Source organism: Coturnix japonica, chromosome 3 (assembly GCF_054131305.1).
Source record: "Coturnix japonica strain WE chromosome 3, WE-NBRP24, whole genome shotgun sequence".
Classification (NCBI taxonomy): domain Eukaryota; kingdom Metazoa; phylum Chordata; class Aves; order Galliformes; family Phasianidae; genus Coturnix; species Coturnix japonica.
The window spans coordinates 74,109,565-74,137,274 of record NC_140665.1 but is presented as its reverse complement, the minus strand read 5'-3'; the positions used below and the strand labels follow the sequence as shown (position 1 = coordinate 74,137,274).

General features: G+C 41.7%; 1 long non-coding RNA gene across 1 annotated transcript in view; it reads right to left on the bottom strand.

Moving 5' to 3' along the window:
- Positions 1-24,313, bottom strand: part of LOC116653223 (uncharacterized) — a 64,603-nt gene extending 40,290 nt beyond the window's left edge. Inside the window, exon 1 of the long non-coding RNA XR_014944186.1 lies at positions 23,104-24,313. This is a non-coding gene — a long non-coding RNA (uncharacterized LOC116653223). The remainder of the gene's footprint in view (positions 1-23,103) is intronic.
- Between the last annotated feature and the right edge of the window lie 3,397 nt (positions 24,314-27,710).

Here is a 27,710-nt window from a genome sequence, read left to right as displayed (position 1 = left end):
CAACAGCACCTCAAACCTGATGGGATAGGAGGCAAAGCCACTGTGCACCAAGAAGGATTTGATGCTCAGGACTTTTCTGGTACCAAAATTTGTATTTAAAGAAACTAAAAATAACTATCAAAATAAATGAGATCTATCAGAGCATTTCATAACACGCATATAATCTACTTTCAGATCCTGAGTAGTTATTTAGGATTAAATACATAGCATAGGGGGATGCAAAATAAAGCCAGCTCCTTCAAAGGAGAGTGATTCCAGAGCATCCACCCCCTCTCCAAACACACAGGATGTGGCTGAAGAGTTTGGGAGCCATGAGAAACTTTTAGGGAGGAAAGTTAATTATAATCCTTATACAAGATCCTTGTATAAGGATCTCCTTGGACTGATAGGGATATTATATTCAAGTATTTTGCCCAATGGGAATTTTTGAAAGGTGACATTTCTGTGTCTTTTTCTGCACAAAATTAAAAGCCAGAAGATAGTTATTGGCAAGGTCTTGAAACGAAATGAGATGATGGCACATAAGCATTAGGCAAACATCTCCTTCAGCATTAGTTCTGAAGAAAAAACAAACTTTGTGATCTTTTCTTCCTGCAACACCTCTGCTCTAGTGTTGCTCTACTGGTGGGAAGGGTTGCATTATCATCAGACAGGTGAGAGTTTAGGAATGATTACTGGGAATTTTCCAGAAATAAACTTTCATTAGACTCTTCAGAGACTCCACAGCTACTGCTACAATTCCTGTTGTTTTCCTACTGAGCTCCCAGGACACAATCCCACAGAAGTAATGTTATGCTGAAAATCAGAGGTGAAATCTGTTTTATCATTTTGGAATTAATTTGTTCCTCAGATGAAAGAATAGGTTCATTCTATTTGTTTATTTGTTTAGGAAAAGCATGCAGGAAAGAAAGGAAGTGTTTGTGGCAATAATAAAGCGTTTCATACCCCTGCAGAACTGCCTTTTCTGTTTCTGCTCTGCAAATGGGCAGAGCAGAGTCACTCTTCCCCTGCAGCACATCAGAAAACTCCTGGCAGACAGCAAAGATCTCTGTACTCTTCATAGCAGTAATGCCCCGCTATGGTCAGCCCTTCAGGCTGTTGGAAAAATGACGACTTCTCCTTGTTCTTTCTGTGACTTTTGGCCTCTGCTTTGTTTCACATTCCATTTTGCATTTTTGCCCATTACCACAGGAAACCCCACTGACTGAAAAATTGTGCCAACAGGGCGTAGATTATTGCAATATCTGTTAATAAGACAGGAAATATAGATAATAAATGTGTTTATGCTCACAGGTGGTGTAGATTGTAAAAAATTTAAAAGTTTAACTTTTCTGCTGTGTAACCTAATGCAAGAGCTATTTTTACCTAAAGAAACTGAAAGCCAGATTGTACTTTACGTTGATATCAGTTAAAAAAAAAAAGCCAATAATTTGCCCTGTAGTTGAAGCTGGTGGTACAGCTTCACTTCTATGCACTAATAAAAACAGCACAACCTATCACAATCATTCAGGCTCCATCTATAACTATTTTTCCACCAATTCCTTTAACTTTTATCTGAATATTTGGACAGTATATTCATCCCACTAAATTTAGTTGCAGTTTCCATCAGGACCAGGACTCGACAGTTCCATCTGAGTCTTATTGAGGGTCACATTTCTCCCCCCTCTCCCCTCCGCCCCCCTCCCTGTACAGTGATCCAACCCTTCTTCATTGGGTGATCTCAAACAAAGTCTCTGGCTTACTTTATTTTCCACTTTTCTCTGACATTTTTCCCCCTATATATTCACAGCAGATTGTGAAGTGATATTGAATGATTACTTAAAGTTCCTTGCTTTGGATGACTTTCTTCTGAGAAGAAATCATTTTTCTTCATCACAGCATCCAACAATGTAGAATATGTCCTTTGAACCATTGCTGGGAACGTGCCGTAGGCACCAAAGGCAAAGAGATGAGCAAGCAGCAAAAATCACAGCATCACTTCCAAACCTTCAGAAAGAAATGATTCATATCCATCTAAAGCTCACTTGTTACCACCTGTCTCTCTGATGGTTTTTTTCCTCCTTTGTTAAGTGTGATATAAAGGCTTGAATCAATATAAGAACTCAACAGCTGAGCTACATTAAAACTCCTTTTTCTTTTCATGTCTCTTGACACAGTACTGGCACACAGCAATGAGAGGAGCACATCTATCCTACATGACACAAATTACACCCTTACTGTCACAGTAGCTCCTGCATGATATGCGTTATGCCTGTACTTTTCTAGGCTCAACCCTGAGTTTTGTGCAAACTACAAGTCCCAGGCCACTCACACAGCCTCCATTCTGCACAGAAGGAACCTGACATTGCCCAATGGATTTGTTTGCACCATAGAGCCATGGGTGAGGGTCTGGTGTGGCTCAAGCCCTACCTTTGTAGGCCATGCAAACCATCTCAAGCTAGCTTTGCTTCAGCCCTTCAGGAGTTCTCACAAGGTTTTCTAAGCCTTGATGCCCATAACCCACTAAGCTGTCACTGGAAGCTCCTGCCAACTTGTGTTAGTGTTATGCTGCAAAGCTGCTCACCTATTTCTAGTCAGCAATTTGGAAGCTCTTCTGCCTACAGCGCCAAGGTGAGTGAAAGATTACCCAACAACTGGCATGATTTTGCAGGGAAAAAAAAAAAATCCAGGTGTCAGACAGCAAAGCTGAGACCTGGCAGAGAAACAAGTTCAAAAAGGAGGCTGATATGAGAAGAGAAAAGAAAAAAAAGTGCAAAGCAGCTCAGGAACAAATATCCATCTTATGTCAGCAGGCCATTTTTATGAACTCTTTTGAGAGGTCTTTGAAGTTCAAGCCACTAGGAACCATCAGTGGTTCACAGTCCTCTGCCTTCTCCCAGTCTATGGAAGAAAATCCCAACACCAAGAGCTGCTGCCACACCTGATCATCTTGAAAAAGAACTTTCTGGGCTGATAATCAGCCTCTGGAGGGCCAGGATTCTGTAAACCCATCTTGCCAGACTCTGTGAAGAAAGCCCTGTGGAACAGCCCTGTCACGATCAGGAGCTGAGCCCCCCTGATGAAACACCTGTACTGCTGCTGAATCAACCAGCATCATGCATACAATTGCAGTAATAGAAACCTAGCTACAGCAGACTCAGTAGATATCTTTAGGATTGTTCTCATCTCCCCCAGGTGTAGTAGATGCACCTGCCTCCAAGAAAGTCTCATACCCAGCTCTGACAAATATGATTTCTAAAGAACCTGTAGAAACGCTATGAGCCCAAGTTTAAAGAGACAGCTATTTGTTATGGCTCAGGTGTGGACACCTTCTCATGCCTCCCTTCTTTCCTCCTGTCCATCCTTCTCTCCATGTACCAATCAAAGGAGACATTCCCAAGGCTGCCAGCTGTAGCCTCAGCAGGTCTGCTAGTAGTGCTGACCAACACTAGCACTTCCCCTAACCCACCCCGAGTTATTTCCCAAAGTGGAACCTTCAAAGGATTCTTGCAAAGCCAGTAAATTACTGTTGTTTTGGGTTTAAGAAGAATGGTATGCAAATGTGCTTCTACCCACTTTCCAGGACAACAAATGTTGGTCATCGCCCCACACAGGGACCAAGGGCTGGGATATCCAAACATGGCTCCAGTCTTTCTGCTAGTGTAACTCCAGGATCTTCAAACTCTCTGTCCCCTGCTCTTTGCACAGACTTCCAGCCTCAGAGGTACAAGACAAACTTAGGTGACTGCCAAAATGAACTTCAGCCAAAAGGAGCTCCAGCTGGTCCCAGACCAACTCAGATGGCAGCTGAGTGATTGAAAGTGCATTATTAAATATATGGTGTCTTTCCTGGATCTAGCTACAGCGTAACATCACATGAAATGGGTCTCCTGCAAATGTGGCCAAAGTAAAATTCATACCTTTGGATACTTGCTCTGGTTTCCAGGAAGGGACCTAGATAAGGAGGAGTTTCTCAAGTTGCTCATCACTCACTGCAGACTAGAAATAGATACGGCAGAGACATACCATTAACAGGTTGTCTCATGCAGCAGGAGCTGATCAGCAACCAAGCTGGCAGCAGCACAATATCATACTGCTCACAATCTAACCCGCAGGTAGCTTTACTCCTGAGTAGGATGTGAAGATAACACAGCACACTCACACAAGGACGCAGAGAAGAGCAACAGCAAAGCTACAGAAGTATAAAACAAAGACACTGCCAAGATTAAAGACAAAAAAAACCCACAAACCTAACATTTTTTACTTGCTTCAGTATCTCACTTGTGACTGGAAGCTGGCTAACGGGTTTTACAGCTCACTCCATACAGACACCTCTCAGAGAGCTGTTACAAGCTTTTCCTTTTGCTGGGATAGGCAGCTGATACAAGGCGAACTCTCTAGGCAGTCTGCATCAACAGCTGTGGAAGTCCAAACACCCACACATGCCCTGTGTAGGTGAAAAGCTGATAGATCTGTAACAATATTCCTCTAACTCTGAAATAGAATCCAAGCTGAGGGTGGGCAATGTATAAGCTACTTTTTCCTCTTTTGTGACAGTGGGATTTAATTTATAGAGCAGAGAAAGAAGTGAGAAAAAACAAGGTGTGAGAAGTTCATATCTCAAGTCCTGCATTGAACACATAAGTTCTGGGATAGCGCATAAGCCAACATACACCAGTGAATATATTAAGACTTGCTCATTCAGGTAGGTTGTAGTAGAGCAGTGATGCAGGATGCTCAGCAGGGCTGGTCCTTTTGCTCTTATACAGGCACAACCTCATCACTGACTAAGGGTGGCCTGCAGGATGAGAGCATTCTGCTAAGGACATCTCTGAGCATGTATAGGAGGTTCCCTCTGCTGCTAGACAGTTGGCAGAAAGCTGTATATTTTAGATTTTAAAACATAGCTTAGAGATGAAAAGGGCAGTAGAAGCAAAGGCTGTTGTACCTATGCAGGCTGCTTGTATTTCTGCTGTAAAGTTATTGCAACAAGCAGCAAAGCAGAAAGGAGTCCATATGACTGCTATTTACATTGTGCTTGAAACTCACCATAGAGGGGTTCTCCAGTAGAATTCTACCTTTACATGTTACGAGAGAGGTTGGCATCAACAGTGAAGAAGGATGAGGAGGAAACTTACAGATCACTAAGAGCAGCAGAGTGGGGAAGCAGGGCTTGCCATCAGAAACTAGATAAACTCCATGCTCCTGAATGCAAAGCATAAGATGAAGCTGACTGCAGGAAGGCAGGTGTTGAGGACAGTGTGCTACTTTCAGTGCTTTGCTTTTTGCTCCTGAAGTCATGAAAAAGCAAAGCTTAATTACATGACAGCTGTGAAGGCTTAAAAAGCATCTGTGAAACTCAGAAGAAGAAACATTAAAAGACTTCTCTGTAGATTCTCTTGCAGCAGCTCCCATATGGTAGGAGGGCTACTTGAGGAGATTTTCCAACTCCCTCCCATGATGCATGGACTATTCTATAAAGTAGAATCTACGTTAAGAGTGGAGAAAGTTTGAGTAAGGATTTTTTCCAGTTTTTGTTTTTAAATCCCGACTTTTTAACTTTTTTTTTTTTTTTTTTTTTTCCTTGACAGTTGCTCTTTCATCTTCATGAAAAGCTTTATTGAATTATGCCAGGTGGCTAATTAGAAATTAGGTTATAGAAAATAACTACCCATAACAGTATATAGAACTCCTCAGACAACAGATTCGAGAGAAAAAATCCTGAAGCATTTGAAAAGTTGTTTTAATAAGTTAACCAGAAACAGAGTTTGTGTGCAAAATTAATAAGCTATTGTAGATTATAAATTCCACAGGGACTCATAGCTACAGCTGGTATTAGAAAACCGGCCCTAGGATACCAGCTCTCTCTTTCTTTGTTTCACTTGGGAGGTTTAGTATATTACGGATATTTTGAACTCCATACACAAACAGAGCAAGAAACAAAACTAAATCAATACCCCTAACAAAAGTCTTCCTTCAATGGTGACAGAAATTATATAAGGGGTTTGAATAATGTAATTCTTGAATGGGAGGACTGAAAGTGTCAGACTCTTGCATTAGATGGAATCAGTAATAAAGGTGATTTTTAACATTTTTTTCCCTGAAATTATCTGCAAGTTGAAGAATGAGAACCATCCAACTCAGACTCATAAAGCTTAGAAACTGTTCCAGCCTCATTTGTAAGCCTGCCAGTAAGTGACCACAGCCATTTTTAGGCCAAAAGATACGAACTCCAGAAAAACTTTAACAGTCTACGAGCTGTCTGTTTAAACTGGGAGGTTAAGCCCAGGATTATGTCTCAGACAATCATCTGAGTTGAAAGGGACCCTCAAAGGTCACCTAGTCCATCTGCACTGCAATGATCAGGGACACTCACAGTTAGGACCAGTTGCTCAGAGCCCCATCCAGCCTGACCCTGATTGTCTCCAGGGATGGGGTGTAGGCACGTTTAGAAATCCCAATATACATTGTTTTCCATGTTCAGCAAGTGCAAGACAGGTCCCTCAGCATGCAGTGGACTTTCAGTACAGACCTGATGCTGCCTACTACCTTTTTCACCACCAGCAAGGGTTTCCTTGACCCAGAGACAGTTTCTGTGCCCTAAAACGAGAAACTCACATTCTTGTCTGGACTCAGGGAGGAAAGTCAGGTGTGAAATTCAGGTGCACAAGACCAAAAAAGAAGTTCACATTTTCTGATCACCCCCCTGCATAAGAAGGGGATCATGTGGAGAGCTCCAAGCTGGGTTAAATTAATTCCACGTCTGAAACTGTGCACGCTGTTGCTGTGTGGTTTCAACCCCATTTTCTGGATTGTTTTGTTGTTCAAGTGAAACAATGGTCCTTTTTAGTAAAAGGATGTTGTCAGTGAAGGGATGGAGAACAGCAATTGAAAACACAGTGAAGAGCAAGAGCACTGCGTCTTGGCTCACACACTGGATCAAGTGAGGTAAATTCATTGTACCGTTTGTGTTGCTCTTTTTAGTTGAATCCATTTCCAAACAACAGCTGGTGCGCAGCAAGTTTTCGCTATTGAATCACTTTTTCTCCTCGTGGTCATTAATAATTTTCCTAAAAAGGAAACAGGCCTCTGGATGCCCCTGGATGCTCCTCACAAGCAGGGCAGTGCTGATGGCTCCCACCCACCACTGCCTTCCTGTGCATCTACATAGGGAGCCAGGGCCCTCCTTACACCTGCTCATGGTGCTGCAGCTCTGCCAGAGCTTCAGACAGGGATAAGCAACATGCTTTTAAATGCTGGTCCAAATTGCCTGGTGTCTGCTTGGGTTTCTTGTGGGAAAGTGAATGACTCAGAGAGTTCTTTAGGGCCACTGCTTTGCTCCACCCCAATTGTTCTCTCCGTAATCTTATGCAAGAGGATTTCATCAACTTGAAGAGTTGTAGTGGGGTTGTGAAGGTCAGAATCTGATGCTAAGGGTATGTGTACATTATACAATTATATAGTCAATAGGTAAACAGAGGTTAAACAGATGCTTCATATGAAAGGTTTTCACGATAGAAAGATAACCAACAATAAATGGAAAATGCTCACCAAGGGTTGAGGGTTTGCATTAAACTCCACACAGGAGCAATCTCCAGAGAAAGAGAACCTGCCTTATTCATAGTCAGCCCTTAAATGAAATCTAGGAGAGGTGGATCCAAGCTCCACCCCTTCCAGTAGCACAGCTGAATTACCTTCACCTGTGCTCCCACAGCTGACTCATTGCCTGCCTCAGGTGGTTAATCAGAGGTTCAGGCTGAGTTCAATGGTTTCCCATACAGTATGTCAAACCATTAACAAAACTTGGACAAAAGCATCATATGGAAAACTAATCTCCCAGCAGAACTGAGTCTTATCATCATCCTGACACCCTGGAGGAAGGGTACCATTCTCCAGCATCCATGTGATCCCAGTCCCAGAGAAATTGAACCTACCTGCAGTGCTTCCCTGCTGATGTTACTCATCCAGGCAGTGCAGGGAGGCTGCTGTGGGCTGAGTGGCATTGCCACCAGACACTCGTCTCAGTGCAGAGTGAAAAATTTCATAGAATCTTAGAATGGTCTGGGTTGAAAATGACCTCAAAAATCATCTAGTTTCAACCCCGATGCCATATGCAGGGTCACCAACCACCAGACCAGGCTGCCCAGAGCCACATCCAGACTGGCCCTGGATGCCTCTGGTGATGGGGCATCCACAACCTCCTTGGGCAACCTGTTCCAGTGCATCACCAACCCTCTGTGTGAAAAACGTCCTCCTAATATCCAACCTAAACCTTCCAAACCTTTCAATAATAACTCTGAATCCAACCCCATCAGGGAGTGGCTTTGTGCCTGAAAATGCTCACCTAATGCCAGATTATGTGAGCCCCATTTGAGCCCCATTGACAGGGCTGTTAGGGATGACACAGGGAAAGCAGTCGCCCTTCTGGAATTGAAACTGGAAGTCAGACAGCAAAGCAAGGACAGCTCTGATGGCTCTAGACACACGTGTTCAGTCACCTGAATTGTTCCCAGAGGACCTGCAGACGCGCCCTTCATTTGCTGCATTGTTCAAGCAGCACGCTCTGTAACAAACATAGATGCAGAGGACACAAAAAGCAGAAGTTAAAAACTACTTATCGTTGAAGAATCATTTTCACCTGAACACTACATGGTTTCTGGACTGGGAAGAAAGTCACCTACTTTGCTGTCATTGTTAATACTCCTTGTTATAGCTGCTAGTGCTTTCCAGCTCTAAGATTTCTCTCTGACTCTTGAGGCACTTTCAAGCTAGTTAATCTTGTCCTCCCGAAGAACAGATAGCAGTCATCATGCTTGGCATGTGGGTTGTCAGCAGTGTTAAACTAAGCAGCTGTTATCCCAAGTAATTCTGGAACAGGACCAAATAAATAAATCCAACTTTCCCATTTTTCATGCTAGGCAAGCAATTCCTGAATACTACCATGTTCTTGGAAATGAGATAGAGAAGAGTGACAATTCCTCCCACCCTCCTTTTTTTTTAAAGAAAATAGTTGCAGATCTCATTGGCTAAAATGATAAACTCCTGAGGGGATTTCACATCACTTTTTCCTCCCAAGCTGAATCATAACTTCATCAAGTCTGGCTTCACCAAAAACTTTCCAACTTTTCATCTCCCACTTGCTGGAGCAGAGGTTTACAATACAAAGATGTGCTTGGAACCAAGCATGGTTCAGCCACAGGAAGCTCCGCTTCAGCAAATAGCTTGGGTGTCCTGCTGGTAAAGAAACGTGGAACATATAGAGTTTTCCTCTAGTTTCTGTTAGCTTTCTGTAGTAACATTTTTGTTGTTATTATTTTGGAGTGGCAAAGCCTCATCCAAATCTCAGTTATCTAAAAAGAAACGTTGTTTGCATGCAGAGGTGCTGTGAACAGGCTCACTGCTGGATGGCTCTTCACTTCCTGCCTACAGGAGCATTAAAGAGCAACACTTGTGACAAAGGATGCATAAACCCAGCAAGTGCATATCGAGTCAGTGAATGTGAAGTGAGAAAAACATTAAAAGCTGCTTAGTGATTCAGTATAGGCACTGTGAGGTCAGGAAAACCCTCTCTTTCACTTTTAGAGCATCCTCCATGGAGTGCAACGTATTGCACGTTCTGGGTGTAGAATGACCTTACCTTCCAGTTGCTGTTCAGCTTAGTGATGGACATTAGAAAACACAAGCTGGAAAGAAGATCCCAGCAGGAGCAGCTGAACAAGCTGGTGACTGTTTCTCAATGCCACTTATTTTCTGAGAAGTAAAAATGAAGATTAAAAGATGTATGTTAAAATGTCAATCTGTTAATGGAGACAGTGGAAAATGATACATGAGAGCTGTTCACCTGCCTCTGCTGAAGAGCAGTTTGGGAGTGAGGATGGTGTTAGGGCTGCTTCAGCATCCCTGCATGGCACTCAGTGTTCTTAATGGGGATTTTCAAGAGGTCTGACATGTATGTGGAAAGCACAGGGTTTCTCAAGCAATTCCAAATGAAAGGGACTCTGTTGTGCCACTTGTCACCCTGCCTCTCCTGCTTTTCTAAAAAAAACTACTTTAAGGTCATTTCTCATTGCTCAAAGGTGCAAAGGAACCCAAGCCCTATGCTTTCATTTCATCTCTCTCCTGAGTAGATCTCTCTCCTCTATTCTCCTTCACCCTTGGGTGACCTATTAGACTTTAGAATGATAGAATCATTCCCGATTGCAAGCACACACTGCTGGTTCATGTTAAGTTTTTCCTCTGCCAGGGCTGCCAAGTTCTTCTCTACAAGGCTATCCTCAAGGCTACTCTTCCAGTCCGCACGCTTACCTGGCATTGCCCTGACCCTAGTGCAATACATTGCACTTTGCCTCGTTAAACCTTATCAGGTTTATGTGGGCCCAGCATTCAAACTTGTAAAGGTCCCTTTGGATGGCATCTCTTCCTTCTTTTGTATCACCTGCACCACTCAGCTTGGCCTTGTCTTCAAATGCTGAAGGTGCACTTGATCCCATCATCTATGTCATTGGTAAAGATATTAAAGGGTATCATTCCGAAGGTGGTCTCCTGGGGAACACAACTCATCACCAGCCTCCACCTGGACATAGAGTCAATGACCACAACCCTTTGGTCATAACCATCCAATCAATTCCTTGTCCACCGAATAGTCCACCCTTCAAACCTGTATCTCTCCAATTTAGAGAGAAGGTTATGGCATGGAACCATGTCAAAAGCCTTGCACAGATCTAGATTTAAGACATCAGTTGCACATCCTTTGTCTACTTTGCTGTTCTCACTCCACATATTCTTGACAGAAGAATATGTGTTCTTGACATAAGGATATATCTTGGACACAATGGTGTTGTCATGAAGAGGGAATGTTCCATGCAGACTTGTGTTGCTCTGTAGACCTGTTTTACCCTTTAGTGACCTATGTGGTTGTGTCAGCACGATCAGAAGCTAATAAGGTAGAAAGCTTCTGGAGGCTTTGATAACTAAGGCTTTTGGTCAGATGCTACCTGGAGATTTTATGCAGTGGACCCCTTGCCTTCACAGTTCACTTGTTTCAACATTAAATACCTTTGTGCCTCAGTTTTACCAAATACAGTGCCTATGAAGCAGAGATTATACAGGCTGACAACTTCATGATTTTTAACAGCTGCTTTTGAAATATAATGGTAGATCCCAGCAGATTCATCTTTCCTTCTTCACTTTGAAACGTAAACAAGTAATTGAATGGGGGAAAAAACCCTTGCAGATATCTGTGGAGGGAAAAAGAAACTGCTGGTTCTCCAAATATGTTCTGTAAATGGTAGTAAAAAGGCACTGCTCTTTTTCTGTTTGAAGAATGTTTTTTAATACCTCAGTTTTTAATATATCAAACAAGGAGCAGAGGAAACTGCCGATTTTCTGCACTTCTTGGGCTCGCACTACGATTCTGTGATTCTGCATGCTATTAAAAAGAATTGTGATAAAGTAAGTCCTAATTTGTTTGCCAGTTCCACAACACTCACAAAAATGTTGTGACTTTTTCTCCAAGCTAAGCAATTCAAGTGATTATGAGATCCCTTGAGAGATCACTTGCAGAGTTGTTTAAATAGCAATCCAGAGTTAACTCCTTGCAGAGAGCCATTACATCTGCTGGCTCTTAAATATTACAGAAGAACAAAAAAGCTTCGTAATGGCACACTTGCAAATCCCAAACAGGATTTTACATCATTCTTTTGACCACTATGTTTTTTTGAACACTGTGTGTTGACCACCATTCATGAGAAACAGGTATTCCTATATGCAAAACTTGCTCAAAACTCTTCTCTCTTGGTGTTATACTAAACAGCATTATCAGAAGCTGATTCCAGTAAATCTCACCTGAAACATGAAGAGTGATAGTAGCCATTGCCATGAGAGCCCCATCACTGCTGTTTTGGGGGTCCTGTTTGCAGAATCAGAAGCTGCTCCAACAGTTGTGGCTGGGAAACTGAAAAGCAGTGGCATGGTGTCCATTGTTCTCTCTGATTTTGCTTGTACAGCAAGAAGCTATTTCTAGTTTTGAAACAAAAAGGAAGAATTCTACCTGCCTACAGCACAGTAACTACTGGATGCAATCAGATGGCTTTATGCTATGCCACAGAGCTTGCATGGCAAGGTTCAATCCCAGTGACATATGCCTTAGCACATCTGTCAGAAGACATTCATATGCAAGCACAGAAGATGCTTGTAAATGTTTGTGACTGCAGGAAAGAGACTGGGCACAAAACCAGCTGGGCACAGCTTTATTCCTAAAGCATCCACTTACTCTCTATGAGCTTGCATCTCCTCTCTCTTACAGGTAGAAAGGTCCCCTGCCTCCTATTCCAGGTTTGTCTCTGGTACCCAGACTGTTTCTCTGGACAAGTACCACTTGAAACCACCTCCTAGTGGAAGTGCACTGGACACAGGGTCACAAAGGGAAGATTCTGACTCCCTGCTGGCAATTTTGTCGTGCCTCAGGCAGTTCCCTCTGTATGTTTCCACTGAGCTGGAATCACAAACTATGTGAGTGCCAAGTGGCTATGAACACTTGCAGTGATTATAGCACTTGCTTCATTTCACTTAAGCTGCACTTTTGGACCTGGCTTGTCCCATCACCAATGCCCAGGGGTAAGAGGAAAAGACTGGCTGCAATTACAGAGCTTCTGTGCAAGCTGCTGGTGTCCTCCCCATGCTGCAGATGTTCTTTGCAGGCTGGTGAGTGTAAGGAGAAGAAAGCTCTTTGTTCCACCTCTGTGTAATGTGAAATTGCTGACTGAAAGCAACGTGTGTGCCTGATGAGAAAATGATGAAAGAAATCTTGAGTCCTTTTTATCAGAATCTTCTGCAATGCAGTGGGGAGGTTATCCATTGAATCAGTCCCTTAGAGGAAAAGCTGAGCTCTTGTGAATGGTAGAAGAGAAAGGGGACTTTTTAAATTATAGTATGTCTTCCTTCTAGTCTGTCCTGCAGAAGACACAAAAAGTTGAGCCCTTTGTTACTGCAGTGAAAGTTTCCCTTAGGTAGCGTAGGTATTTAAAACATGAACATAAACAGGAGGGTACAGCTGGAAATTTCCAAATGAATGCTTTCTTTTTTTTCCACTTTCTGTCTTGTCTGCGTGCATCTCGAGCAGCCCACGTTCCTGTTTGCTTACCATCAGGGTGATGTCCTGGGAGGATTTCAGCTATTCCATCACCTTATACCTGTGGTTCAAGAAGAACATTCCCAAGACTTCAGGAGGCACTTTACTCTCAACATTATACATCCCCTTGGCTGCCTATAGATGGAAAGAGATCCATAACTAATATAGCTGGTGTCACAAAGCTCAACCAGCACAGCAGTCAATACGAAATGCAGCACTAATTACGAACAGCACCAATCTGCTCAAATTACTGCTCTAACGCTAGCTTTGGGAAAAGGTATTTTTATGCATAAGCTTTTCTGCAAAAGAAATATTACTGGAAAGGAAACAACCAGTCTCTTTGTTATGAGAATGAGCTTTGCTGTACTCTTGTTATAACTGCTTTCAAGAAGGAAAATGATGTGTATATCTTCATACTCTGAAGTTAACAAAAAGAAAACAATAAGTAACCGTGGTGATATTCAGACAGAAAATTCCCAGATCCTGCTATTTTACAGAGCCATTGTTTTTTGTTTTAGCAAGCAGAGAAATCTGTCTGATCACTTTTTGGTACACATGTAACGTGCCCAAATGTAAGGTTAAAAAGATCCTCATTTGCACTAGGGCAAGAATTGTTCTTGAGGCTCTCTATTTCATGACATTTAACACAGAAAAGAACAGGATGCAGAGAGAAGTATTTTCCATAGTATCATTGAGGACTGATATCAGAATAGCTCTGTGCCAAGATCCTAAACCTCCAAACCCTGATACATGGGTATAGTTGTGTGTAGATACGGTGCTTGACAAAAGCAGAAGTAGAAACAGGGTAACACCCTCTTCTACCAAATGCAAGGCATGGCTTTCTACTTTTCCTCAAGAGGGTCTGGCTTTCATCCACAGTTCCCACTCTGAAAGTCCCTCAGCCTAATGAATGCCTACCCAGGGCAGCAGCTTGGGCCAGAGTGAGGAGGTGGCTCTATCACTTGTCAGCAGACCCAAGTGAAATATGAAGGGAATAAGTTGGTCTCTTGCAATCTGAAAACTGTGTAAATTTCCTTGGTGGAAAAGAGAGAGGGAGAGGGAAATAGAAAAGATGAAATGGAAGACTTCTTAGGTTCAGGGAAACCGTTTCCATCATTTTTTCACCACATAATGGGCTGTTTGTCATAGGTACTGGCACCATTCTTTTCAGCAAACTGTTGGCTAGGATTTATTTTTTCTCTCACAAAAGCCTCCCACCTGAGGTGGAGGAAGTGTTTTCAACTCATATCATTCACCAGAATAGCTCCTTATTTCTCACTATGTCATTTCTATTGTAGGTACATGTTTTCCCTCTGCACTTGAGAACTATTCAATATTAAAACCCATCTTGAGTTATAAACTGGAATCTCACTAAAAGATCGTTCTCATTTTTACTCATCCTACTTTTTACTTCCTAAAAGCTGGTTAAATTACCATTCAATGCAGATGAATTTTGAAAAGGACATTAATTCTGTATTCATTTGCTAACAACAGGCAATCAGCTAAGTCACTTCTTTTTCCTTTATCTTTCATGCATTTCCTGAACTGCAGTTTCAGGTAGCTACTCATCCTTTGCTACAGGGACCAGCAGCACAGTAGGTAAGATGATGCACTGCAATGCCAAATGTACACATTCATCTTGCCCCACGCTCATGCTAAAACCTGCTCCCTGCTGACCTAGCTTAAAATAGATGCCTGTCCACTAAAACTGCTAAGTGTTCACATACAGTGGAAACTTTATATCTATTTGCTCTGGAAGAGATGATAGTTACAAGAAGCACAGGGGGGAAAAAGAAAGAAAAAAAAGAAAGAAAAAAAGACCCTCAAAAAACAAAAAACAGAGTCATCAAAATAAAAATGTCAGTTAAAAGAAACTGTAAAAAAAAGCACCTTTCACAATAATCATAGAATCACCATGGTAGAAAAAGACCTCCAAGGTCACCCAGTCCACCTGTCCTCCAATCATCAACATTCCCCACTATTCCCCACTAAACCATGTCCCTCAGTACAATATCTAGGTGTTTCTTGAACACCCCCCAGGACAGTGACAGCATCATCTCCCTGGGCAGCCCGTTGCAGTGCCTGACCACTCTTTCAAAGAAGCATTTCCTAATGTTTAACCTGAATCTTCCCTGGCACAACTTGAGGCCATTCTCTCTATTCCTATCACTAGTTACATGGGAGTAGAGATCAACACCCACCTCACAGCTACCTCCCTTCAGGTTGTGGTAGAGAACAAGGTCCCCTCTGAGCTTCCTTTTCTCCAGACTAAACATTCTCTTTTCCCTCAGCCACTCCTCATATGACTCATAGGTGCTCTAGACCCCTCACTCATTACGATGCTTTTTAATATCACTTCTGCTTTGTTCACGTTATTCATTACTTAAGCAATCCACACTGAAAATGAAACCTCCGTATCCACAGTCATGTGAGCAATAAACTGAGGTGCCAAAAACAACACTTAGCTGAGCCGAAACACTGGAGTGGTAAAGTTCAATTAGCAGTTACCTGGCAGCTCAATTAGCAGTTATCTTCAATTAGCATCACCTGGGCTGTTACAGCCCAGTGACTGCAGTACAATTCAGCAGTAGCTGGCTGTATTATTCAGCTCTGCACTGTTATTATGAGCAACAGAAGCTGTGCTAAAGTAATTTTCCTTGTTCTTCAAGATGTAACAAAAGTGAGTGTTTTAACTAATGAAACGTGGTAAGTGCTGAAGCCTCCATTAATATTATCAATGTTTTTAATTTGTAAGATGATGAAACATTAAGGTTTCTATAGCAGCCACTGATTTCAGCTCCTAGGAACAGTGAACTTTTAAATACTACTGTTCAAATGACTGTATTCGAAAATGCTGTTCTTGGGAGTTTATATAGGTTTAAACACAATTTTATTTAAATTAAGCAACTTAATTCTTTGAACTTGACATACTTTGACAGACTGACTAATATCTGCACTTCTGTAAACACTTCTATTTGCTGCCTAAAACCAGTTTTGTTAGGGAATCAAGGTTAAGATTCAAACAAACACAGGTTTGTTCAGAGGAGCACCTGGTAAGTGGTATGAGCATCCAAATAAAGTAGTGTTCAACCAGTCTGTCACCATTCTTTTTGGAATAACATAGAGTTGCCTAAACATCAGTCAGGAGGCTGAGCCATGCACAGACCACTCCCTTCACATCCTTGCTTGGGTACTGGAAGTGGCATTGCCCTGTTGTGTCAGTGCTGTGCCTCTGCTAAAGTACTCATGTGTCAGTGGTTACAAAGGATGCCCTTATTCACAAAACTCAGGGAGTGATGAGTGTGTCTCACAGAAATCCTTGACAACAGACTGGCATCAGACACAAGGTATAGCAAAGAGAGAGCTACAGCATCAGAGACTAATTGATGCCAGTGACTATGGTATATTGGGGATGGGTCTGAATTTCATGATGGGAACAAAACTGGAGTAAAGATAATTGCGGAGATATTTTCCACTTGTATCTTTTACAAGGTAAAGTACTGCAATATATTCTTGCACAACCAGCAATGTCATAGTACAGTAACAGTGTTACGATGTATGAATTGAGGTTGACTTAATCAGTAGATGTAAAATGGCTATCAAAGAAAGGCCATGTGACAGGTTGAGATGATGTTAGAAGTTCAGATTTGTTTATACCCTTTGCTGATGGTATGAAAGCCTTAATGGTCACAAACTCTGCTGCTGAACAGCAGCGGAAGGCCACCAAACCTCAAGCCATTCTGCCAGTATCAAGCTGCTGAGCTTCTTTGTTTCAGCTGCATGTTTCAGATTCTTCACTAAATATTTCACTGTTTCTATGTGCAGTAATACATATTCGGGCTTCTAGGCATGTCTTTTTCCACCTGGGATCTGCCTCTAGTCCTCTCCATGTCCTGGCCACAGCTGAAAAAACAAATGCTGCTTAACAATATTGGCTTTCCAAAATCTAGTGCTTCAGAACTTATTTCTAACCCCTTCTCTCTAACAAGCTGGATTACATCCTTACTCATCCATGCACCTTCACTTAACATGGAGCTTGCTCCCTCTTATTGTCCAATTTATGTGGCTCTGTGATCAGAGAGGATACAAGGTAGTAAAGTAATCAGCTGATCAGCAGCTTGAATCCAAAATACTCAATAAAATATAATAAAATAGATGGTAGAGAGTATTTTAGTTAGCCCAGGAGTACCAGGAGTGGTCACACAACTTGGGTGTTCAGAAGGAACAACACTGACTAGCCAGTTTGAATATTGGTTTCATGGTTTCAAACAGCTATGCATAGCCCTGTTGCTGATTCACTAGCTAAAACATTTCTAAAACTATCCCATAGTGTGTTACTTGTATCCCCAAGCTACATCTGAGAGCTGCCAAGATCTATTCCTACATAACTGTAGGCTTTTCTTTTTCATTTATTTATTTGGGGCATGATCAACATATCTTGATCTAATCCTGTTCTGTTAAAGCATCCATTTGTAGGACTGGGAGAGGTTTAGATATGAAATGCACTGAATATTTTACATTTACATATACTGAACAGACCTAACTCCCTTATACAACTGGCAAAATACAGTATGATGTCAAAAACAGCTGGGCTTTCCTTTCTCTCAACATCGTACAGGTGTGGAGAGCTTAATTTCATGCTAACAGAATATGCATCACTATTTTGTGTGTATGTTAACAGCAGTGGGTTTGCTTGCTGTAGCATAATTCTCAGCTGTCTTATACAGGACAGAAAGGTGCACTGGCACTTCAAAATGTTTGCTAATCAAATTATTGGCTTACTGTACCAGCAGGAGTGACCTACAGAGCTGTCTACAGAGCTTCTGCTCTTCATGATAAGAGCTGATATAAGCAGGACACCAGGAATCTGGTAGAGACATAAGTATGATGCCCCTGTGTGCATTAACACAGCACTGCCTAAACTACTTCACGTGTGACTGTATTTTAGAAGGTGAAGGTGCTAAACCTGAGGTTCAGCCAATACAGGGGACACCTTATATGTAAATGGATCAGGCTTGATCACCACTGGTTGAGGTATAAGTGGGAGAATTGTGGCTGGAGAACACTGAAGTGCGAACAATACTAAAGTGTGGTGACTAGACTGTAATTTTGTGTCTTCTACAGAAGCTTATCTTGCATCCCCATCCTTCACAATACTTTCAATGGCCTCCATCTCTTGAAATGTCTCTGCAACAAGCAAGGCCTGGCCTTTCAGCCAACAGCCTGCTTGACACTTAGTGGTAACCACGATAAACATCAGGGGTCTTCCTTATTTACTTTTAATGTGCAAATGATACATTTAACTAATTCTAATAAATTAGAAGAATAACTGCTTTCATCTACCTTGGTAGGGTACACATGCCATGGTATGATACTGTCCTTTTGAGCCTTAGAGTGTCTTCTAGATACACATTCACTATTATTTTGACTACTTCTTTCATTTTAAAAAACTCACCACACCCCATCTCTAGTACGATACTTGTAATCCTTAAATTTACACGTGGAGGAATTGAGGTAACTGCACCCTGCTTCCATGACTGCCTACCCTTACCATTACCTTTGCTTTCTCTCTTTTGCAAGACTGAGATACATGAGGAGGAAAAAAGAAAAGAGACCAAGAGCAAATATAGCTATAAATCCCAATACATTTTTGTTGTTGTTTTTTCAGTGGATGCATCCTGCAGTCACTCATCTTAGCATTTTCTGCACCAAGAAGCCATGGTATCTCACACATTTCTACCCCATCAGCCCCACTGAACTGCAGCAGATGGTTACCTTGATGTGCAGACTAGCTCCTGTCCAGTGAGAAGAGAAAGCTGAAACACATTCATTCATGCTTCATGGAAATTAAACTTGCCAGACATCTTAATGAAGGCCAAATTTAGACACAAAGCAAACAGTGTTTTTTTTCTCACCTTAATTTTGTATTGAAGTGCACAGCCATATAGCTTCTAGAAACCATGTGGAAGAGGTAAAGATAGATCCTTGATGGCTAATTTTAGTGGGATCATCACAGCTTTTGTCGTCTTTCTCACCCACTCCTTGTCAGGACCACAAATTCCCCTTTTAGCACTCTCCCAGCTGACAACTCCATTTACATGGAGATTTGCAGTCACAAAGGACCTCAACATATTGACCTTCCCAGGACTGGATGCTGAGCACCAGATTCAAACCCCAGCTTAACGCCTCAGTTGCAGACCTCAGCACCATGTTACAGCCATGCTCAGCTGCCCACTAATGTTGCTTTGATTTCCAAGCTTTTCTTGGGCAGGTGGTTATTTATCATGTGCTTCTTCAACCTTAACTCCTTCAGCTCCACGGAAGAAGAGTGATGCAAATTAACTTTGGTCTTTGCTGGGTGAATTTATTCTCTCACAGGGTGAAAAGGTAAAAGTGAAATCTCTCAGCTGCAAAGTGAGTTTTTTCCAGCAGGACTGGTTGGTTATTCAAGAAGCAGCAGTGATTTTGGTGTCTGTCATAATAACTCAGTCACACTTAAATAGCAGTTCACATTCAAGACCAAATACCATTTTATTAACCTGGAGGGGTGATCATTCCAGGTCAGCATTGAAACCATCCAGCATTCTGTAAATAGGCTCTCCTGTGACCCATACCAAAGCTTTCTGAGGATTAAAATGATTCAGTGTTTGGCACTATCAGACTATACTCACAAACATTAATTTAATCCTTTCCTCTCCATTTCCTTGTTGTGTGAAGGGAAAGACAAATGTAAGAACACTGAAATAGGATGTTTTGAGATCACTGATCTGGGCAAGTGCAGTTTCTCACTTAAGCTTCTCTGCCTCTTGATTACACATAAGCCATTCAGCTGCTCAGTATATCATATCTGGTCTTAAAGTCTAGGTTCACAGCTCCCCAAACTCTAATAGACCCTGGGAGAAATACAAGCACAACTTTATACTCCATCTCAGCAGTTTCCAGAAACTAAGAAACTGTTGCAATAAAGAGAGGAAAAATTAGTTTAAAAGGAGAAAATAAATTGAATCTGTCAAACCAAATAGCAAGTGGGCTGGCTGGTTAGGTAAATAATTTTTATTGGCTTTTTCCAACTAATCCACCTGCAGGATTTATTGGTCTTCTACTGTATCTTCAAACAAAGCAGCTGACTACAGTTCCAGTTTATGCTTTATCCATTAATAACTTTGTAGGTCTTGAAGAGCATTTATATTATTTATTAATTTTATGTAACTGTAATTACAATCATTGCAGCTGTTTAATAAGGAGCTACTCCAGGCCAGCTTGCTAGAACTCAAATTGCATTTCATCATTCTCACAGGGATGGCTTTTAGAACATTTAGTTCCTAACCCAAGTGCTTTCCCCTGGCCAGCAAACATTACATAGAAGGGATAACTAAGACTGGGTTGTATTGGTTCCCCCTGCAAAAGAGAAATACTGTTGTGTCTTATTATTCTATTAACATAATTAGGTCAGAGTGCAACCACTTAAAGCTGTGTTATCCAGATTTGCACAGGCTTCCACACACACTTCTCATCATGCCAGAATGGGGGCAGACAAGGAGAGAGGAGGCAGGAAGCCATTTCATATATCTCACCTTTCTGGTTTCAGCAGCAATGCTGAGATTAAAAGTTGAATTTTCAATGCAATAAATGCACTTGTATCTCCATGTCTATGTTAATGAGTCAATAAGTAGGTCTTTACACAGCCCACTTCTGAGTTGCTCCATGGCTGTGAAAATGATAGGCTCAAATTACATTAAAAATGTCTCTTCTCTACTTTTCTCTTAGTTTTCTCACATGGATCTGTCATTTTGCTGAAGAACAGACAATACTTGTGTCATGGTCCTCAAGGTCATTATTTTCATAGTGAAGTTTTGACCTTTCAAAGTAACACATGCAAACTCCAGCCACATAGAACAGGGCACCAAATGAAATCTCTTCTGTTAGTACTGAATCTTGAGCTTCAGTGTTTCAAAGCTAAGTGGGCAGCAGAAAGATTTCTCCATCTACATATGCTACAGGAAGAGTTTTGATGAGTTGACACTTTTCAGAATAGAAATGATACAGTGGAAGACTAAACATCAGGGAAAATCCATATTGTACTTTGGCTGCTTTTCTTGCAGGTTGGCCTGTCTAGTAGGAAAGAAATCTGACCTGGCTTATCACAGAATTGTTGAGACTGGGAGGTGCTTCTGGATGTCATCTGGTCCATCTAAACACAGAGAATCTGGTTCAAAGGTGATCTCAGAGAATCTCTGCATACCAGGCTTGGTACTGCGTGCATATATCTGAGAGAATTTTCCACTAATAAATGTCGTATTAATCTGTATAAGGTAACCAGACAGCCCTGATACAAGATTACATTACTCTATACAAGCTAAATGAATACATCCCTTTGCTGTTGGTGAATAAGCTGGCTTTCTGACCCTTGCTGAATCCTGAAGGATTTTTTTTTCTTATATCAGCTAAACTCCCACATTCTCCAGCTTTTTAAGTCCAACATCTGCCTACAGAGTTTCTACTCCTTCAGCATCAAATTGTTCCCTGTATTATAGCCCCCCACGATATTTCTAATTAGTTGCTCAGATAGATATTTTCATGTGTTAAGACAAACACAATGAGTAAAGTTTAAATTTAAAACTTAGGCCTGTAATATCCAAACAACGAATCTGGCTATATCATGCATCTGGATTTCCCTCCCACAAAACCTGGAGTGTCAGGAGGTGACTATGCTCCATGCTGGGCAGGGGCATGGAAACCCTGGGTTGAGAAGGTAGGAGATACTTTGAGATCGTAGTAGCTATGGGCTGACACCTAGGAAGGACTTGAAAATAACTGTGTTGAGTGTGTTGATTTAGACATTCTGAAAATGATGGAGAATAACAGATATGGCCAAGGAAAGAGATTAGTATGGGAAGAAATAGATAACAGAAGTGATGGGTCTGGCTACTCATAAGGAGGTGTATGAACTTTGTTTCTTGGTCTGAAGTCCTGAGTGAGGTTCAGAATGTTCATGTGAGGCCACAGCTCAAACAGATGGGGAAAGATGGAGAGCAGGGGTGCAAATCCTGGGAGAGAGCAGAAAGCAAATATTTCCAGATTCAAATAGTACTGTTTACAGGATCCTGTAGTCCGTCATCTTTTGCCCTCTATAAACCTCAGCATTGTTAGCTCAAGAGCAGATGAGCTGCAGTAAGAGGTGTACATTCAGATCACTGTTGTATGTCAAACAGCATAAACAAAAGTCCTGGAATCTTTTGTGTCTTAAGTTTATTTTATGCTACAGAGCAGCTGACCCCATAGTGCAAATGGGCACCCACAGCTTCTGAGGCCTGGCATACTAAAGACTGCAAGCTGGGCACTGCTGGAGGACAGAGAGCTCATGAGAAGAAAGAGAAGGACAGCACAGGCAGGGTGGAAAAGTTAATTATCTGGAGGAAGGAATGTGTTACAAAAGGCTTTGTTGTTATTGTTTGCTTTAACATTTTTACATTTCAAGAAACAAATGCAAAAAAGAAATCATTAAGGATGCAAGTATTAAAACCGGAGAAAGGAGATAGCAGCATTTAAAATAAAGCATATGTAAAAACTGTAACAAAGGTACCCAATTTCTATAACATTTGTCATGTTATAGATAGAGTCATAAACACTCTACAAAGAACTAAGAACTTGAACAGAGCACCGTAGTGCTCACAACTGCTTGGCTCTCTCTTGTGTCTGTTTTAAAGCCTGTTTCAACAATACTTGTCATATCCTAATGAAATCAACAACACAAAGGGCATACTCCTTTATGCAAAATACTACTTTTCCACATGAGCACATTGTGTGAAATTTGAGACTATTAAAAATAAATACAGAAGTATGATATATATTAACACAAATTATAATAATATAACTGTATAAGTCCTGTAAGTGCTTAAGTAATTATTTCAGTAAACGCAAAAAAATAAATAAATAAAAATAAAAATAAAAAAATAAAAAAATAGTTTTCTAGTTAAAACGAAGCAGCAACTTACAACGATAACTGTTAAAGCATTCTGATTCCATGCTTATGGAGAGAAAATGCTGGATGAGCAGGAGAAAAGTCCCAGGACATAGCTTGCAAGAGACAGAGAGAAAGGGGAAGAACAGGGAGCTGCTTATCTGGGAAGTGAAATAGCAGCTGACGCAGCTGTGAACAGGCTTGTATTGTTTTATTCCAATGTACAAACTAAGTGCTTAGCAAACATTTCCTGAGATTTGTGGCTCTGTCCCTAGAGCATCACATACAGGATATATCCACCACCTTCCCTGTGCATCTCAAGGTTATTAACAAAATGAAGCTGTAGATGTGGACTTCCTACTGCCAGAGCCTGTTCAGTCTTGTGGACCAAACTGTCCAGACTCAGAGTGAGACTTCTAATTTTTCACCTAGGAAGAGCCGTCCTACATCAGTGCCTTCCTCCATAGCTGGAGCTGTGAGCCATCCCACAGATACCCACCCTTACTGCACTAGGGCTGCAGTACAAGATTTTTCTCTTCTCTTCCTCTTCTGCCAGTGCTGTTATTGCAGAGCCCTCATTCCTTCGCTCCACATTAATTTTCCCCATTAACCACATTCTGTGTGCTCCCATCTCACCATACCTTACAGCTCCCATTTAAATTAGAAGTGGACCCAACCTCACACTGCTTAGAAGATCCACAAGTTCTGTTCTGTTAAATAAAACATTTCAAAGGATCTGGAACAGCATGTTATCACACACGCTTGCAAACAGTCTGCCTTTCCCTTCCTTTTGCTAAACTCTTATGATTTCCTCCTTTTTATCTGACTTCTTTACTGTTAACCTCACGTCCTTCCCTTGACTGTTAATGATTAAACTTTTCATCTTTGTGGCCTGTCATCTCACATATTGTGGTCTCTGATCTGCCTCTCTCCTCAGAGAAAATCAAACTCAGAGAAAGCATGCTTTTGAATCCTGTATTTCCATGTGCCATTTGACTACATTTCTTTCCTGGATCATGAGTTGAGGCAGCCTTGGGTGAAGAATGAGGGCCATACTGTACCCTATTGCTTCTGAAGGGAGAATTAGCAAGAATCCAAAATGCTGTTTGGAAAGCAGGACACATACAGTGAAAATACATGTTCTGCCTACTTTACCCATAAATGAAATCTAACGCAAGAATGGGAGAGCAAACTGTTGATATGGAGTACAAGCAAAAGCAACAGCAGTCTGTGGTCTCTGATATTATGCTTTAGCATTGTATCAGTGACAGGGAAGGATTAATTTGGGGGAGAGAGCATATACTATGAGTCCTGCAGCACCAGCAGGGCTTTTCTTTAGTGCTTAAAGGGGAGAGCTGACATTCATCTAGGACACGAGTGTGGTAAGCATCATCCTGTTCCTCAGGCATGGCTCCCAGTTCCTTACAGAGTGGACAATGCGGAAATCAGTGTTATGCAATGGATCCTTTTATTGCCAGGATTTTGGCAAGAATCCTTGGCAGGGGCCAAAAGGGTCTTCTGCTCTTTTTCATTCAATACTGATCAACAGGATGAAAGGTTCTTTAAAAAAAATAAAGGCAAATATTTTCCAGGATTATCTGTGCAACATGTTCTACCTGTGCAACATGCTCTATCTGTGCAACATGCTCTATCTGTACAACATGCTCTCCCCTCTTCCATGAATGAAGAAAAGCACCCCAGAGACTCGTAGAATTAAAAAATGAAGTTTGCCTTATTTAAGTCTGTAGGAGGCATCTGTTCCAAGATGTAAGGAGGGAGTGGGCACTGTCTGAAGTTTAGGTAATATCCATTAATGTTACAGATAAAAGATGGCTCTAGAAGGAAGTAAAGGGGTGCAGTGTGATGGTCAGCTTCTTGGCTGGGCAATATAGAATCATCCCCATTTTCCATTAAATAAAACTTGAATAACTGCAGCATTTCTCACCAGCTCTCCCCTGCCCCACCTTAACATACAATCTTTCTGTGGTTTTGCAACTATTTCAACCTCATTCTTGCTGAGACCATGGCCTCAGGGCCACACTGCAGGTCCAGGGACTGTGCTGGACAAACCCCAGCAGCGCCTTCTCTGATGGTTTCCTCTCCCAGTATCACTGCTTCTCCAGCTTCCAGTGCTCATATGCAAACCCAAACCTTCTCTCCAGATGGCCTGAAGCTCTTCCACAGTTTCGTATTTGCTTTTCTTTTGGCAGAGGTGACCCAGTACAGAGCAATAGCATGGCTGAAGAAGCTGCAGGCACTCAGCAGTGGCTGCTCCCTCAAAGCAGGAGATGCTCACAGCTGCCCTGAAGCCACCCCTGCAGACACATCCTTGTGCTGTGGAGTCTGCAGTGATACAGCCACCCGCTTTCAGAAATGAGCTTAGAGGATCAATTAAATGAATTTTAAAAGAAGCATGCCAGGTAAACCCACCAGCTTTGGTAAGTCTTAACAATATTAGTATTTTTCCTTTATTCCCTTGGCTTATTAGTGGTAAAAAAATGACACAGTTTGCTGAGAGTATCACAGCCAGATATGTTCAGCCTAAAGCCCACAGGGTGGCATGGGGAATTTCAGCCTGGATGGAAATTTGCCAAAGCTAAAAGTGCCTGGAAGCAGGGCTTTTAAAATGGAAAACAGAATTTTAAGCTGCATAACTGGAGGTACAGCTACAGTTACGCTATCCAGAAACAGCTTCTTCTCTATTCATGCCAGGAGCAGTGTTTTGGGCATTCCTTGTTCAGAGATAGGTACTTCTGTATGCGGCTCAGAATCAAGAGATCTACTGACATGATCAGCCTTCCAAACCAGGCAGCATCTGTAGGCAGATACAGGACAGAGAAGGGAAGGTAAACTTTCTTCCTTCAGGACTCTCCCTTCCTGCAAATGAAGGTACCCTAAAGAAGGTCTGGGGAAACCTAGGGGAGGAGCAGATCCTCATCTGACACAGGGCAGCATCAGCACTTTCCTAATTTAGCTGGAGATACTGAGCTGCTCGATTCCCTGGGGTGCGGGTGGTATTTGTGCGGATGCAGATTTTAACCTTTTTAATCTTTACTTTGTTTCCATTTTCAAAAGGCCACCAGATTATTTGTATGATTAGTCAATTTGACTAGAACAAAGAGCAGGCACATACAAAATGAGAAGGAAAAACAAGGAGTTATCCCAGAACCATGACTGACATCCTGCAGCACTATATACGACAACAGAACAGGAGGGAAGAAGGTGCAAGAAAGCACTGCTTTCTGATAAGATTGCTACATTCTGCAGCCCTGAATTTTCCTTTGCAGAGGAAAGAAAAGCACTAGCAGAGCTAAATACTTCCTTGCTTCTTAACCTTCCTCTGCCTATTTGGTGGTAATTTGAAGAATGCAACCTGCTATGAGAATAATTCCTTGATACCAGGCTGAACATCACTCCCTGGTCTCATTGCTGTCATTATTATGGCAGGTTTACAAAGGGCAGAGATCAGGGCAGGCTTTCTTGCAAGGCCTCATAGTTTCTCAGTCTCTCCCTGTGTGAAAGAGCTCCTTGCAAGTTTAGATATGGATGTTACTCTCAAAGATTTCTCCTTTATTGACAGTTTTACATTTTTCACCTTCTTCCTGGGGTAAGGTCTGTATTGGTCTCCCACATCCAAACACTTGATTGCTGTGCTACACCTCTAACAAAGTAGCTTTCCCTACATACCAGCTTTACACAGCTGGGAGGAGGTATGAGATCACCACCACCACTACACATGGCCAGTGGCTAAGTTTCTCCAGCATTTACCCACATGCTGGCAATGATCCTGAAACTTCACTTTCTTTTCCAAAACCAACAGCTTTCAACAATAAAGCGTTAGGCTGCTAAAAAGGAATCATATCCCTTAAAAGAAAAGGATGTTTGAATGTGTTTCCCTGAGAAGCGGTGAGCTTTTAAAACACAATGCTTTTAGGTGGGTCCAGAGGAAGGGCCTTGTAGAAACCTTTGAGAAACTGCCTTTTTTTTTCTTTTTTCTTTTTTTTTTTTTTTCCTTACAAATCAAATAATCCCTACTGAAATATTACAAATGAAAATACGAAACCACGTGCTGTCAAAACAGGGGACCGGGAATGCATAACCCTAAATCAGTTCAATTTGACTGATAAGTGGAACAGTCGGATTTCTCCCCTTCCTTATTTTCTACAACTCGTAGCTCTGCACAGTAATTTCAGTGCAGAGCTACATCTAGATTCTACATTTGCCAGGATGTAGAATGATGGAGACAGATAACGAAGTGATGTAGTGTTGATTCACTGGAGGTTTTTCTCAATTCTGAATGCACAGCAAAAGGGTCCTATTGAGTAATGGCAGCAAACATTCCTCCATCTTTATTCATTTAATTGTAAAGCTGACAGCTTTGTTTGCATGTATGGTAGTGCAAAGCCAGAATATCTGTGATACCAAAAACTTTCAGCCTCCTACACTGAGCAGAAAGGAGAAACACAGCTCCAGGTTCCTATTGGCCTTATATCTCCTTTGTTCAGCAGTGAGTTTGAGCACTGGCTTAACAAAAGAAAAAGAATTTGCAGATCTTGTTGACTTTTTAAACTTTCTATTAACTGCTATAAACTGGACAATGGCTGAACATTCTTGAAATAGTAACAGTAGTAATGGGCTTTT